Source organism: Gossypium hirsutum, chromosome D10 (genome assembly GCF_007990345.1).
Source record: "Gossypium hirsutum isolate 1008001.06 chromosome D10, Gossypium_hirsutum_v2.1, whole genome shotgun sequence".
Lineage (NCBI taxonomy): Eukaryota > Viridiplantae > Streptophyta > Magnoliopsida > Malvales > Malvaceae > Gossypium > Gossypium hirsutum.
The window spans coordinates 16,309,561-16,325,273 of NC_053446.1; positions in this window are offsets into that span (position 1 = coordinate 16,309,561).

Sequence of the window (15,713 nt, forward strand, 5' to 3'; positions counted from 1 at the left end):
CCATGCCTTTACATCCCAAGTAATTGGTCTCTTCTCTGAATAGTGCTCACCTGGGGATGTATATTTTTTATTGTCATCTTTGAATCGCTTTCTAGAATTACTTGCTTGAACCCCATTGATAACTCTTGAAAAGAGTTATATTTCATTCCTTTAGACCTAGCTAATTGCTTGTACTTGGGTACATTTAGTGGCATTTTAGGACATTTTATTAGTAATTTTATCATTTGTATTAGGAGCTTGGACTTGTTTACATGTTAGATGCTTTTAATTGCATGTGGAATGGTTGTGTTTGGTGGTTTGGCAGGTGTAGGATGTGGAGAAAGAAATAAAGAAGTGAAGGTTTGCCGAGGCAAAAAGGATGGATAGTTTGCCACCTTATATGCCATGGCAATTTTAGGAAGATGACCGAGTCAACATTTAGCAAATACTAGTCTTAGCCTAACTTTACTTGTACGAAAAAAATTACCTAAAAAAAGAAGATATCGTGGGTTGTTGGAGTTACCCTAGGAAGAAATGCTTACAAAAAGCCGAAGAAGGAAGCTCTAAGTGTAGAGATCGGGAAGAAACAATAGAGGGTAGCGGTTGAGTAGAGACGGAAAAAGGAAGTTGAGGGCAATCCCTCTTAGCCACCATAGAACACTGTGCTGCTAGATTGTGGATTGGTTTGGCGATAGCTATCTTTCTAAGTTCTTCCATTATTTCTTATTTTGTTCTCCTGTAAATTGATTTGATCGAAACGACGTTGGATATTATTTTGAACTTGAATTTTAATCACCAACCCATGAACTAAATCTCATAGGGTTGGGATTACATGATGAAAATTTTATTTTCTTTCATGGTTAAAACATAATTTGATTTAATCTACTGTTTCATTCAATTGCTTTTATTTCCTAACTGTATGCGTACATTCTCTAGATATAGATAAGTGCGCAGTATGCCCATAAACTGAATCTAAGTCTAAAAATGTTGGATTAGTTGGACTGAAATTGAATGATACAAGTGGGTATTCAACCAAATACCTGTAGTAGAATCTAGACATAGAGTAGCATTTGTATAGAATGGAGATAAAACAGTGCAGGGTGCCATGCTAAGGCCTATAAACACAAGCCAGGTAACTTGAGATCTTGCTCTCGAAAAAAGCAGGTCACTTTAGGTCTCTTCTGAGCAGTAGGTTAAGTATGATTTTACTAAGGCATTATTGAAAGTAATGACAGATTCTTAGTAATCCCAACCTTCCGATCAACATCGTAGACCTTCTATCCTTTGTCATAGTATCTTTACCATAACATTCTTAGTTATTTATTTATTCACTAGCATTTTATTCACGTAATTATTCTCGTAATTGCCATTTCATTTTTATTCTTTCTCTGCCTTAACATTTTCCAATTTTAGTTAGTATACATTTTGCACTTATCCTTATTATTTTAATTTACCACTACATACTTGACTCGGTTTTGCCATAACATTAATCATTATCATAACTTGACCATTTCTATACCTAATCTGATCTATGTAGAGATGATCTCACTTATCACTTTATTACTTGATTCAACATGTATACTTGCACAATTCGCATATCATATTCACACGCGACACTCATCTCTGAGGCAAACTGAATTCAATGAAGCATTGCGACCACTTCTACAATTGCAAGTGTTATGACAAGGTGATGTACTCGAAAACCAGAACCTAATATGTGCCCCTCATCAATTCTTATGATAAACCCCAAAATTGCCAACTATTTTGTAGTCAAGAACCCAACATCCACATTAACTTTAACCCATCTCGGTGGGGGTTCCATCGGATCATCTCTCTTAGCCCAAGGTGTTTCAAAGTCACTGATAAATCACAGCATTCCCTCCCAAAACCTCTGATGAAGGTAATAACTTCTTTCGTGGTCTAGTATTATTTATCATGTAGTAATTTGTTTCGGGCAAACCAAAGGGCCCAGATTGTAATAGTAGTTTCCTCTCTCTTTTCATTTTCTATATTTTCAAAAGTCCAGGATAACCACTCTATAAAACTTAAATCTGTAAGTAAAACTAGCCACTGGTAATTAAGTTTTGACCACACTTGTTTTGCGAACAAACAATCATGAGAAACATGAACATTTGACTCAGTATAATCACGACAATGCAAGTAATGATTCTCCATCATAATTTATCGGAAATGTAAATTCTAGAATGTGGTAATGTAATTTTAGACAAATTTCCAAACCAAAATTTTTATTTTTATTGGGCAGTTTAGGCTCCAAATTTGCTTGCATAAGTTTCGCTCCATATCGTTTGCGTTTGAAGTCTCCATAAGTGTTTTATACCCACTTTTTACAGAATATATACGAATTTTTTCCCCAAACCAAACTAACTTATCAGATTGATTAGTTTGTGGAATAAGAATGCTTACAATTTTCCTTGCTTCTTTATTAGAAAAATTTCTAGAGATTAGAGCATGATTCCATCCACTTGAATCGGGTAACCTTAAGTCACTAACTCGGTTTAGGCTAAGAACTAGGATTGTAGCAATTCTCACTTGGTTATGTCTTGGTAGCCAAAAATCGTTCCAAATTGAGATAGAGTGTCTCGATCCAACCCTCCATCTGAGCCTAGATTCTAGTAAATCTTTACAACACCAAATACTATACGTTATAAGGGATTTGAACCCAATGATGCCTCCATAATATTTGAGTCATGATAGTACTTACCCCGAATGATACGTGTTGTTAAAGAAGTAGGATTCTCCATTAACCTCCACCCATTTTTTAGCTACCAATGCAATGTTGAATTTTGATAAATAAAAAAAATCCATATCCCCACTAAGTTTCGAAACACATAGTGATTTCCAAGAGCACCAATGTAACCTAGTCTTGTTGGCTTTTTTCTCTCTACCAAAACCTTGTGATCATAGCTTCCAGTTCCTTACACAATGAGCTGGGTAAAAGGAAGCACAACATCGCATACAATGGGGTTACTTGAAGAACAGCTTTAATAAGGACTTCTTTACCCCCAAATAGACAGCATCTTCGAGCTCCAGCTAACCACCCTTTTTACTCATTTTCTCTTTAATTTCTTTGAACGCCAATCTTTTGTTCTTGCCCATAATCGAAGGAAGCCCAAGTTACCTATCGGGATTATTGCTTGAATTAACTCTTAATATTTGACAAACACTCACCCTAATTTCCATACTCACGTTTGAACTGAAAAAAGAGCTTGATTTGTCGAAATTTATTAATTACCCTAAACTATCGACGTAGATATTCAATATGTGTTTAAAAGCCCTAACCCCTTCCATCATGGCCTCATGGAAGATCAAACTCTCATCCGCAAAAAGTAAATGAGTGATGAGTGGGGCATGTCTGTTTTCATAGACTCCCTTGAGTGCACCATTGTGGAGGCCAATTTGTTTTCATAAACTCCCTTGTGTGCACCCTTGTAGAGGTCAATCGCAACAGAGCCGAAAAACCCTCACTACATGTGAGAAACAAATAGAGATAAGTGGATCTCCCTGTCTAAGCCCACGAGTTGGAAATAAACATTCTCCTATCTACCCATTCAGAACCATGAAATAAGATATTATTTCAACACATCTCATAATTTTTTGAATCCACTCATCAGAAAAATCCATTCGTCTAAGCATGATATTAAGAAAAGGTCATTTCACTCTATCATATGCTTTGCTCATGTTAATTTCAAAGTGAAAGAACCCAGTTTCCCAGTCTTCTCTTTGTCATCGAATGAAGAATTTCATAGGCAGCCAAGATATTATCAGAAATGAATCTTCGCAGCACAAAAGCTCTTTGCGTTTATCAATACAAAAATGGAGTACATTTTGAAATTTGTTTACTAACATTTTTGCAGCAATTTTGTACAAAACATTTCAAAGGCTAATAGGTCTAAATTGAGACATAGAGCTAGGATTACTGACCTTTGGAATTAGGACGATGTGTCTGATTAATTTCTATGATATTATGGTCTCCATTTAACAAATTTATTCAAAATTCCCTCCTTACCCATATTGTGCCAGAATATTTGATAAAACCTTGCACCAAACCATCCTCACTCGAAGCCTTCAATGGGATCATATTTTTAAGGGCCAAACACACCTCCTCATAAGAAAATAGCCTTGTAAGATCATCATTCATTGACGCAGTAATGCACGATTCAACTCCTTCAAGAATGGCTTCGGCATTAGCAATACCATTTGAAGAAAATAAAGATTCAAAGTACCTGGTGGCAAGCGATAAAAGACCCTCATTGCTATCATGAACATTTCTATTTGAGTCTATCAGCTTTTCCACTGTGTTTCTTCTCATTTTCTCTGATGCTGCTTTGTAGAAAAAAAATTATGTTTCAGTCGCCATTCTTCAGCCAATTAGCTCTAGCTTTTTGTTCCCAATAGAGCTCTTTTTTATTAGCTTCCATACTAAGAGCTAGTTTTGTATCGACAATGTCCCCTAATACCTCATTAGTTGGAGTTAAAGTATTTAATATTTAGAGTTGTTTTTCAAGGTCCTTTGTTAGGGCTCTTTCTCGTTTAACTTTTTTGAACCACTTTTCAAGACCCTCCCCAACCTTACGTAGCCTTTTTGGAATAGATCCCGAACTAACGACCCACAAGTTCTTAACTTCTATTTCGCAAGTGTCCTCCAATAGCCAGGCCGCCTCAAAATGAAAATGATGCACTCTTGTGTTCATACTATCCACCTTTGAATTAAGTAGCAAAGGACAGTGATCTAACAGGAATTCAATAGTTTTACATAAACTATTTAAAACAAAGAAATAACATACTAAGTATATATTGTCTATAGATATCACTATATAACAATATTATTTTTTGCAATTTAAATAATTTTTTCAATTTTTTATCATAGAGATATCCTTAATGCAATACTCCAAAAATATATAATTTTTTTTATTAATTTATTAAAATTTTGATGTCGTATGGAGAGATTATATTTCTAGTATATATATAAAAGATATAATTACATTATTTGACTTTTTAACAAAATTACCAATTGACAATTTTTTTGGTGAATTACAATAACAGCGCAAAGCCCAAACAACCAACTGATAACTCTTGAAAGGAGTTATATTTTATGCCTTTAGACCTAGCTAATTGCCTGTACTTAAGTACATTTAGTTGCACTTTAGGACATTTCATTAGTATTTTTCCTTAATCATTGCATTAGGAGCTTGGACTGTGTTTAAATGTTATTTGTTACTTTTTAATTTCTTGTGGAAGGGTAGTGTTTGGTAGATTTGCAGGTGCAGGATGAGGAATGAGAATAAATGAGTGAAGGTTTACCGAGGCAAAACGATGGACAGATTGCCAACTTGTATGCTGTGGCAATTCGCGATTTCGGGAAGATGACTGAGTCAACAGTCAACGCATACCAGTTTCAGCCAACTCTACTTATACCAGATAAATCTGCCTAAAAAGAGGAGGAGATAAATCTTGGGCTGTTGGTTTTATCTTAGAGAAAAAGAATTTAAAAAGAGGAAAAATATCATGAGATAATGAGTTGATAACCACCTACCCAAAAGGAAGGGATTTTTAAACCAAAAAGAATTTAAAAAGAGAAAAGATAATCTTGGGTTGTTAGCTAAACCCTAGTACACTTGCTTATAAAAGGCCAATGAAGGAGACCTCAAGAGAACAGAAAACACAACAAACAGAGAACAACAAGACGGGAAGATCCTAAGGCAAGAGTAAGAAGGTTCGATTGAAAGAGGAAGTCATCCTCTCGACTAACATAAGGCACTGTACTGCTGAAGTGTGGACCAGCGGAAGTTATTCTCCCGATGTTCTTCCATTATTTCCATCGTGTGCTCTTGTGAATTGATTTGGTCTTAAACGATGGTGATGGTTTGGATTTTTATTTCCCAACCAATGAGTTAAATCTTATCGGGTTGAAATTATTTTGATGACACTTAATTATTTTTAATTTTCATGGTATAAATCTGATTATCTTGCTACCCATTCAATTGTTTAAGTGCAATCATTTGGAATAGCCGATGTCATATTATTCTTGTTAAGTTAATTTAATATGGAAAAGGTTAGATTAATTTAACTAATATTGGATGGCATGAGCAAACATTCAAATGATGCTTGCGTCATACATAAAGAATTACACAGGCTACAGTAGTAAGATCCTATATGAATAGAGACAATAACTTGAGGTTTTGCCCCCGAAAGAGACAGTCCACTTTGGGACTCTTTTGCACAATAAGTTAATCAAGATTTTTCCATGGCATTATCGACAGTGAAGGTTGATTCTAAATAATCCCAACCTACTGCATAAATATCGTAGACATTATATCTTTATTCTTTGCTGAAGTATCTTTGCCACAACATATTTAGTAGTTGTTTATTTATAAAATATTTGCAAATCACTCTCATATTTGCCATTAGAATCCTACTATCACCTTTGCCATATCATTTTCATTTATTTACTAATTCCATATATTACTCATCATTGCATATTTACCTTAGTTTTTCCATAACGTTTCATTCAATCGTTTTGCCATAACATTAACCCGACTTTTTAAAAATAACTTGACCAACTTTGTGCCTCAATCCGATCCTTGTGGGAACGATAAGCACTCATCACTTTATTACTTGAACTGACGTGTATGCTTGCAAAAATCGCATATCATTTCACACGCGATACCAACGTAATTAGCGCAACTCAAACCTAGACACCAATTGACAATTTAAGATGGCATGTAGTTACCCCTTTTGATTTTTTTCCTTTTAATAACAACATTGATTGTCTTTTTTTAAAAAAAAATTGGCGAGAGTCTAAATTTAATAGTATTACATTAATTAATTGATTTTTAATTTTTTATGTCATACACGATAGCAATATTAATATTAGACAATTTATTGGAACAATGGATAATAAAATTAGAAAAATTAAGGAAATTAATAATATTTAGGATCTTTTTGGATAAATATTTATTTTCAATGCACTGTGTTTGAATTTCTTTTTTATCTCTCGTTACTATATTTAATCTTATGTCACAGTTATTTTTATACTAACCGTAAGTAAACGCTCAACCCACGAACCGTTATTCTCACATTTTAATCTTCTTACACGTGATTTAGGTAAATTAAAATTAAAGGAATCAAAATAGTAATATTTGATATTAAGACAATCATCGAATTTAAATGAGATATGTTTTGGTGTCTGTTTTTTTTTTAATTTACTTGTGTTTAAGGTTAATTTAGACGTGGGTGATGGAGTTCAATATAATTTTAAGGTTAAAATGGTTGTATTTGATTTTTAAAATCTCTTGAACTGATTTTATAAATTTTAAAAATAGTGCATTAATAAAATTTGTATGTGGTAAAAAAAACCATTAAAAAAATGTAAGAGAGTAACTATAATTGATTTTAGGTTTTATTCACCGTTTGGCTCTTGAACTATCTCATTTTTTTTATATTGGTATTTAATTTTTTTTGTTTGTTTTATTTTGGTACCTAAACTATAATTCTATTACACTTTTTGGCCTCTGCTAGTGTTAATAGAAAACAACCAATTAGAACATGCTATGTGTCCTCGTTGACCGCTGATTTGGACTATGATAAGGTCGTTGATCACATTGATTGTGTGTTGACTAGATCAAAAAATTGTAAAAATATTAAATATTGTTAAAAATATTTTAAAGTTGTAAAAAATTATAAAACATTATTTATAATTTTTAAAAATTATTAAAAATTAGAAAAAAAATATTAAAAAACTTTCAAATAATTATTAAAAAATTGTAAGTAATTATTAAAAAATTTTAAAAAATTTATTTAAAAATTGTGAATCGGTGGCATTTAATTGACAATTTCACAATTTTTAAATAATTTTTACAATTTTTTTAATTAAATCATATGTTATTATTATTTTTCAACACCGCAAATTTGAAAACAATAATGCCAAAAAGATCAAGAAAGGAAAGTAGATGAAATCATAAAAAAATCACCTTGTATTCTTTTGAAAATTGTAGCGAAAATGAAGAAGAAAAAGAAGAAAAAGAATTTGACTTGTTACTTATTTACAATTTTTTAATAATTTTTTATGATTTTTAATATTTTCAAAAAAAATTAAATGATGTTTCATTATTTTAATATTTTTTATAATTTTTTGGTTTGGTCAACATGGTCAATGTTCGCATCATTGTCCACATCAACAGTGAATAGGACATTGGCATGTTTTGATTGGTTGTTATTTTCTTTAACACCATTAATGGCATAGTAACCGAAAGTTAAGACACATATAGGATAAAAAAAGTTACCAATGTAAAAAATAGGTGTAATTCAGAAGCTTTAATTTTAATGTAAAAACAGGTGTCACTTAAAAGAATATATCACTTTTCAAAACGAGAAATTATTATAAGAAAAAAAAAGACTTAAAAACCTATATTAGATTTATGAGACACGTGAGTAAATAAATAATGGGCCCATCTGGTAGATATGAGCCTAAGTGAGATGGAAAATGAATTCCATGAATTAAATGCTCCCCAACGTGACCGATCCACACTATGCTTATCTTTTCCACCTTGAACATGGGGATGTTCCACTCCAAATTTTAATCATAAAATTATTGTGATAGGATATTTGTTTCAACAATGATAAGATATTAGCTCCCAACTAGAACGGTTCATGGGCCGGGCCGGGCCGGGCAAAATTTCAGCCCGACTCTTAGGCCCGGGCCTGGCCCGGCCCGAAATATGGGCCTAAAATTTTGTCCAGGCCCGGTTCGGGAAAAAATAATAAGCTCGAGCCTGGCTCGGCCTTGCTCGGCCCGATTTTTAATAAACACAAAAATATTTTAAAAATAAAAAAATAAAAAAATATTTTTAAAGTATTTTAAAATTAAAAAATAAAAATAAAAAATATATATTTATTATATTCGGGCCAGGCTCGGGCCAAAAAAGTTGAGCTTGAGCTCGACCCATTTTTTAAACGGGCCTCGTTTTTTTGCCCAAGCCCATATTTCGGGCCTATATTTTTACCCGAACCCTCCCATATTTCGGGCGAGCCGTCGGGCCGGGTCGGGCCGCCCGGCCCATGGACAGGTCTACTCCCAGCCGCCCAGAACAAATTTTTAGAGACGACTGGATAAAATTTTAATTTTTTATAATCTATATTTTTATAATTTTTAAAAGATTAAATCAAGTTTTTATAATTTTAAAAGGGTCAAAGTGTAATTTTATCTTTACTAATTTAAAATTTTTAAAAAAAATTCAAGGGCTTAAATAATAATTTTACATTTTAGGGGGGCCGAGCCACTGCCAGCCCCCCTAGATTCGCCACTGCTCCAACAATCAATCGTCTGGTAGATATACATTAGTGTCATCCACATTAATTATACTCATACATATATCATTCAAACAAAAACATTTCACTCCGAAAAATATGAATATTAAATATATATTAAAAATAATTACATGTTGTTATTTACATATATATGATATACATATAATAACATGTAATTATTTTTATTATATATTATTATAATAGATTAGTTCAAATTAAAAGTGATTTAATTTGGTTAAGATTTATTAAGCTTTAATTATTAAATAAATTATGAGTCAAATATGTGTAGATAATCTAATAACTAAGTTCTAATTAATGATGGGTTGATTAGAAATTAAGGTTAATGTGCAAAAGTTATATATTAGGGTTATAGTCCCTAAATTACATACAAAGTAACTTTTTAAATATCCCATCTTTAGAAAAGAGAATAAATTTTCTCTAAATTTCTTGTGTGCTAATTTGGAAGATCAAAACCGTAAAATCCGAAAAATATCAAGGAATTGATGGATTTAGGTATGATTCCACATCTAGTTTTTTTTCATGATTTATTCTTGATTATTTTACATGATAGATACTAATTTATTAAATTTTTGAATCAAGTTTTTTTTAAAGAATTTTAATAAGTAGTATCAGAGCCTCGTCATGTCGAATAACTGGGAATTGATTAAATTTTTTTTTGAAATGATTGATTTATGAAATTTCATAAGTTTAATATTTCAGATATGTAAGGCCCAATATTTGCCCAGGCCCACAAACCAAAAATCAAACAAAAAATAATACAAAAAAACAAAACAAAAACCATAGTTTATTAAACAGTCTCGATTACAAACCAAAGCCCAAACCAAAGTCCCAATTAGCCTAAACCCAATTAACCTTAGCCCAAATACTAAACCCAAACTAACCTAATGGCCCGATGGCCCAACACCTAGCCTAACAAATACCAAAATCAGAAAACCCTAGCAGCTAGGGTAAGCCTCCAGCGCCGCAACTGAGCCAGGCTTCCCCCTTGCGCGTGTTGCGCCTGCGCGCGTGTAGCGCCACCGCCAGGGACCACGCCTTCACGCGTTGCACCGTGCCACGTCCTCGTACGCCCGTACACCTGCACACAACGAACGCAAGAAAGCAGAAAACGACAGAGAATAGCAGAAAAATAGGAGAAAAATAATGTATTTTTATTTTATTTTCGATTCGGCTATAAAGCCATTTTGAGAATCTGTAAAACTCTCACGCACATTGTATTACACAATCAATAGAAAAATAGTTTTTCGAAAAGGTGATTCGATTTCTTTTCTTTATTCTTCGGCTGCGTTTCGTTTTGTTTTTTGACCTTTTTGATTGATTGGTAGTAAAAAAAGGGAAGGGTTCAGAAACTTTACCTGAATCGATGTGCCATCGAGCCCTCATCACCTCTATTTGAATCGGAGAGGAAGGGTGAAGTTTTGCGCCGGAACGGCACTCTTAGGGTGTACCTGGTAGCCGAGCTCTCGCTCTCTCCGCAGTCATCGAAGTTGAGGCGAGGTTCAAGGGCTCTGGGACGTCGAGTTGGAGCGGCGCAGAGGGGAGAGCATTCGGCTCTCTGTTTTCTTTTATGTTTCTTTTATTTTTTATTTTTTCTTTTTGTTTAAAAAAATGGAATGGAGGCTATCAGGTTAGGGTTTTTTGGCCCTTATGTAGTGTGTGAAACGACGCCATTTGGAGTCTGATTAGTGGCTCCAAAACGGCACCGTATTGCCTCTGTAACCCGCGTGTGTGACCCGACCCGGGGAGGATCCACGCACTTTCGCTCATTGGTCTATTTGCGCTATGAGTCATTCTCCATTTGGGAGTTGTTTCGATTCGGTTTTCTTTCCTTTTTAATTTGTACCACGCATTTAGTTGTGATTTCATCCTAGTCCTTAGTTAAGCGACGTCGTTTTCACCGTTGGGTTTGAGTGCCCGGATTTATGCGTTTAATTGCAACATTAGTCCCTTTGGTATTCAACGATTTTCAATTCGGTCACTGTCATACTTATTTCAAAGTCGCCTCTGAAATTTTGTTTTATTTTCGAAATAGTCCTTGTTATTATCATTATTTTTATTTATTAATATTATTTTTATTATTATTGTCAATGCTACTGCTGTTATAATTATTAGCATTATAATTTGTATTAGTTTATGCGTTTATTTACCTATGTATGTGTATATTATTTTTATATAAATAATTATTATCGGTATATGTATATTATTATTTATATTATTACTCTAAGTTTTGTATTATTATCATACATTAATATGTAGTTTCATTACATTTTTATTATTATTTATGTATTATTATTATTATTATTATTATTATTATTATAAATCTGTATTACGATTTTGGATTTACTATATGTTTGTTTTAAAATTCATTGTGTATTACCATTTTAATCTTCATTATGTATTCTTTATATATATATGTACATATATAATATATTATCTTATTTTAAATTATATATCGATATACCTATTTTCTATATACATAAACATAGATATTCTATTCCTTTTAAAAATCCTAATATATTTAGTTTATTTCACATTTCGGTATATTTGTATATTATCATTTGCATGAAATTTCAACCCCTATGTATTATATTATGGATTTCATATTGTTTTTTTACCTCGTGTTTTATTTGTGTTAAGTTGCCTGGTATTTCTTTTGGGATAGACTTTTAGGTCATTATTTTTCAAATGTTGATGTTAATATTTGCATAATATGTGATGTGAGATTACCGTTCTTATATGTATCGTATTGCTTATTTGTATTTATTAATTATTCGTAGTTCATTAGAATACATTTTGGTTTACAAATTATCGCTTTGTATTGTACATTATTATACAATCGTTTTTTTATTCATTCAAAAGATTTAAATATCAAAATTATTTTATACAAGTCTTTCAAAATAACGCAACACTCGGAATTTGGAATGTCCTCGAAAATATTGTGTCCTAACTTACTGGATTCCAATCTTTCTCGAGATTTAAGAAACCGAATATCCCTTTTAACTAACACACAAATAAATAACTCATTCTCAAGAATTCGATACGTGGTGTCCTAACGCATTAGATATGACGTATTGTTTTCTTGAGACGAGGATTTTTCTAACAAATAGAAATAAAGACAATATTCGATATTTAGGAATTTGGTGAAATCGAACCCTAACTTACTGAGTTTGATTTTCTCATTTGATCCAGATAATCGGAAATCCTTCTCAAAATGCATAGATTTTAAAAGTCAAGAGATAAATTTAATTTCAAAGATCGAATTGTTGCACCCAAACTCACTGAGTGTAGCAATTTATTTCTTCAAAATGAGTCCGTCTTATTATTCAATTTGGTTTATTCAAATTTAAACTGCAAAGGATCGTATTTTAAAATCTTTTCAAAGTTTCGACACTAAGACATTAAACAATCGATTCGGTACCAATTTTGGGCGTTATGAGGGTGCTAACCCTTCCTCGTGCGTAACCGACTTCCGGACCTATTTTCTTAAATCTCGCAGACCTAAAATTTATTTTTAATGGTGAACCGATCACACCTTAATAAAAGATCGGTGGCGACTCCCCATTTTTATTTCCAAAATCAATACCCATTTTTCAAATTATCAAAAAGATGGTTTCGACAGGATATATATTGATCTTTGAAGGTTTATATTAAGTTTTATTTAGATGTTGATTATTCTTAGATTTATATTAAAAATTTTAGGGTTTGAAAGATTTGTATGATGTTGAAAATGAAAGACGATTGAAATTCTTTCATTGTTGTATGATTGGACCGAAGATGCTTTATTTGTCATATTCTATTGAATTCAACCGTGTCCATGTTTCTGTTCGGCGACTGTAATTTTTTTCTTTTGTTTGAGTTGCATCCACTGCTATCTTTGTTCCTCATAGGTATTGCAGAACATTACGTTTTTTGTTTCGGATCATTTATGTGCTTATTATCTCAATACTCTATTTGGTCCAATTTTTTACATACGAGTTCATTAAATAATGGTGTAAAACGTGTCTTAATCTCTACTTTTTTCTATTGTCAAGTTTCTTAGTTGAGCGTATGACATTGTTGTGTAAAAACTTACCAAGGAAAGAGAAAAGCATTCTTGCCTCGTTTAAGTGGTGGTTTATATAATAATTAGAAAAGAAAAGAAAGAAAGTTGATAGTATAAAAGTTGTCGTGCGTGCTTAATTCATATTATATGTTTCGATTATATATACATATATAATATAAACATGTTTTGATAGTTCAATGTATGACATGCGTTTCTATATTAAACTCTATTAGTTGAGTGTATGGTTTATGAATTTCGATAGTTAAAATATGATGTATGGTGTTTTGGAAAATTATATAAATAAATATAGACGATTATTTTTTAATTTGATTGAAAGATGAAATTAAGAGAAATATTTTGAAACAAACAACTTCTAATTTTGATTTTGGATTTTAATTAAGGATGTCTAACATTTTAAATAGATTAGTTGAAACAAAAACACCACCAAAGTGACCTCTTTTACATAGAATAGTTTGTTTAAAATATCAAGATGATTATATGTTTTTTTATATTCATGCGTTTATTAATTGACCTAAAGGTAAGTTAATATTTGGCAGAATTTCAACGACATTTATGATCATAAACGTGTAACAATCATAAGGTACTTTATGTGAGAAATAAGTTAGTCCAAAGATTGATTTATTGTTTGATATAATTTATTGTCAATATTTGATTGCTACTTAATATTACTGTCAAAAGACTTGATATTAATGTTATGTTTGGTATCTTGAGATGAGATTGCCACTATCTTGAATTTATTGTTTACTTATTAATATTGATGTAAGCTTGTTATTTATTTATTTATTTCAATATTCAACTAGTTCATCTTCTGCTGCCATAATATCTGCTAACATCAATTCTATACCCATGTTTAATGGGACTAGTTTCAAGGAATGGAGAAGGCACTTACTTATAGCGCTTAGCTGTATTGACATAAACCTTGTACTAAGGGAAGAACAACTCGCACCTCTCGCTGTGGAAAGCACCCTGATGTTAAAGGGATTTTGAGAGGTGGGATCGTTCAAATCGCATGAGTCTAATGACCATGAAGTACAACATTCCATAAGCCTTTAGGGGCACAGAATCTGAAGAGATTACTCAGGCCAAGTGTTTCATTGACGAAATTGAGAAACATTTTGCTAGAAATGATAAGATTGAGATAACATCACTTGACTTTTTTGATGTCTATGAAGTATAGGAAATGTGAGGGAGTACAATATGGAGATGTTCCATATTGCTTCAAGACTTAAGGCACTTAAGATCAAACTTTCTGAGGAATTGCTTCTTCTTATGGTTTTGGTATCGCTTCATGTACCGTTTAATCAATTTAAAATTAGTTACAACTGTCAAAAGGAGAAATAGACTCTAAATGAGCTCATTTCTCATTGTGTGGAAGAGGAAGAAAGGTTGAAGTGTGATAAGTCTGAAAGTGCTCATTTTACCAATGCCTCAAAAGACAAGGGCAAGAAAAAAAAATATCAGAATAAAACCGCTAAGGGTCCAGCTCAAAAGAAACAATAGCAGGTTAGAGAGAGTTGTTTCTTTTGTAACAAGTCTAGGCTCATGAAGAAAGAATGTGCCAAATATCATGCCTGGTGTGCAAAGGAAGGTATAATTCTTACTTTAGTATGTTTTGAGGTTAATTTAGCTTCAGTACCTAGAAACACTTGGTGGATAGGTTCTAGTGCTACTACTCACATAAGTGTTTCTATTCAGGGTTGCTTGAGCTACCGAAAGCCAAATGATGATGAACAACACATCTTCGTGGGCGATAGAAAATCGATGGAAATGGAAGCAATTGGGAATTTTAGGTTGTTATTAAGAACTGGTTTTGATTTGGATTTAAAAGACACTTTTATTGTACCATCCTTTAGATGGAATTTAATTTTTGTTTCTTTGTTGGAAAAATTTAGATTTTATTGTTTATTTGGAAAGATTTAGTTTACTTTGTCTTTAAATTCGAATGTTGTTGGAAATGGTCATTTAAATGCTTTTGACAACCTTTATTTGCTAGAAACAGTTGCATCCTCTAATGAAACCTAGCATGTGGAATCACGTGCTATTAAATACAAATTAAATAAGGAAAATTCAACATCATTATGGCATAAACCCTTAGGTCATATCTCAAAATGTAGAGTTAAACACCTTGTGTTTGGTGGTATTTTAGAGTCTCTTGACTTCACAGACTTTGATGTATACGTCGATTGTATTAAGGGAAAATAGACCAAAACCAAGAGATTGGGTGCCAACAGATATTCAAATTTCTTAGAATTAATTTATACTGATATTTGTGGGTCATTCCCTACAACATCCTGGAATGGTTAATAATATTTCATAAGATTTA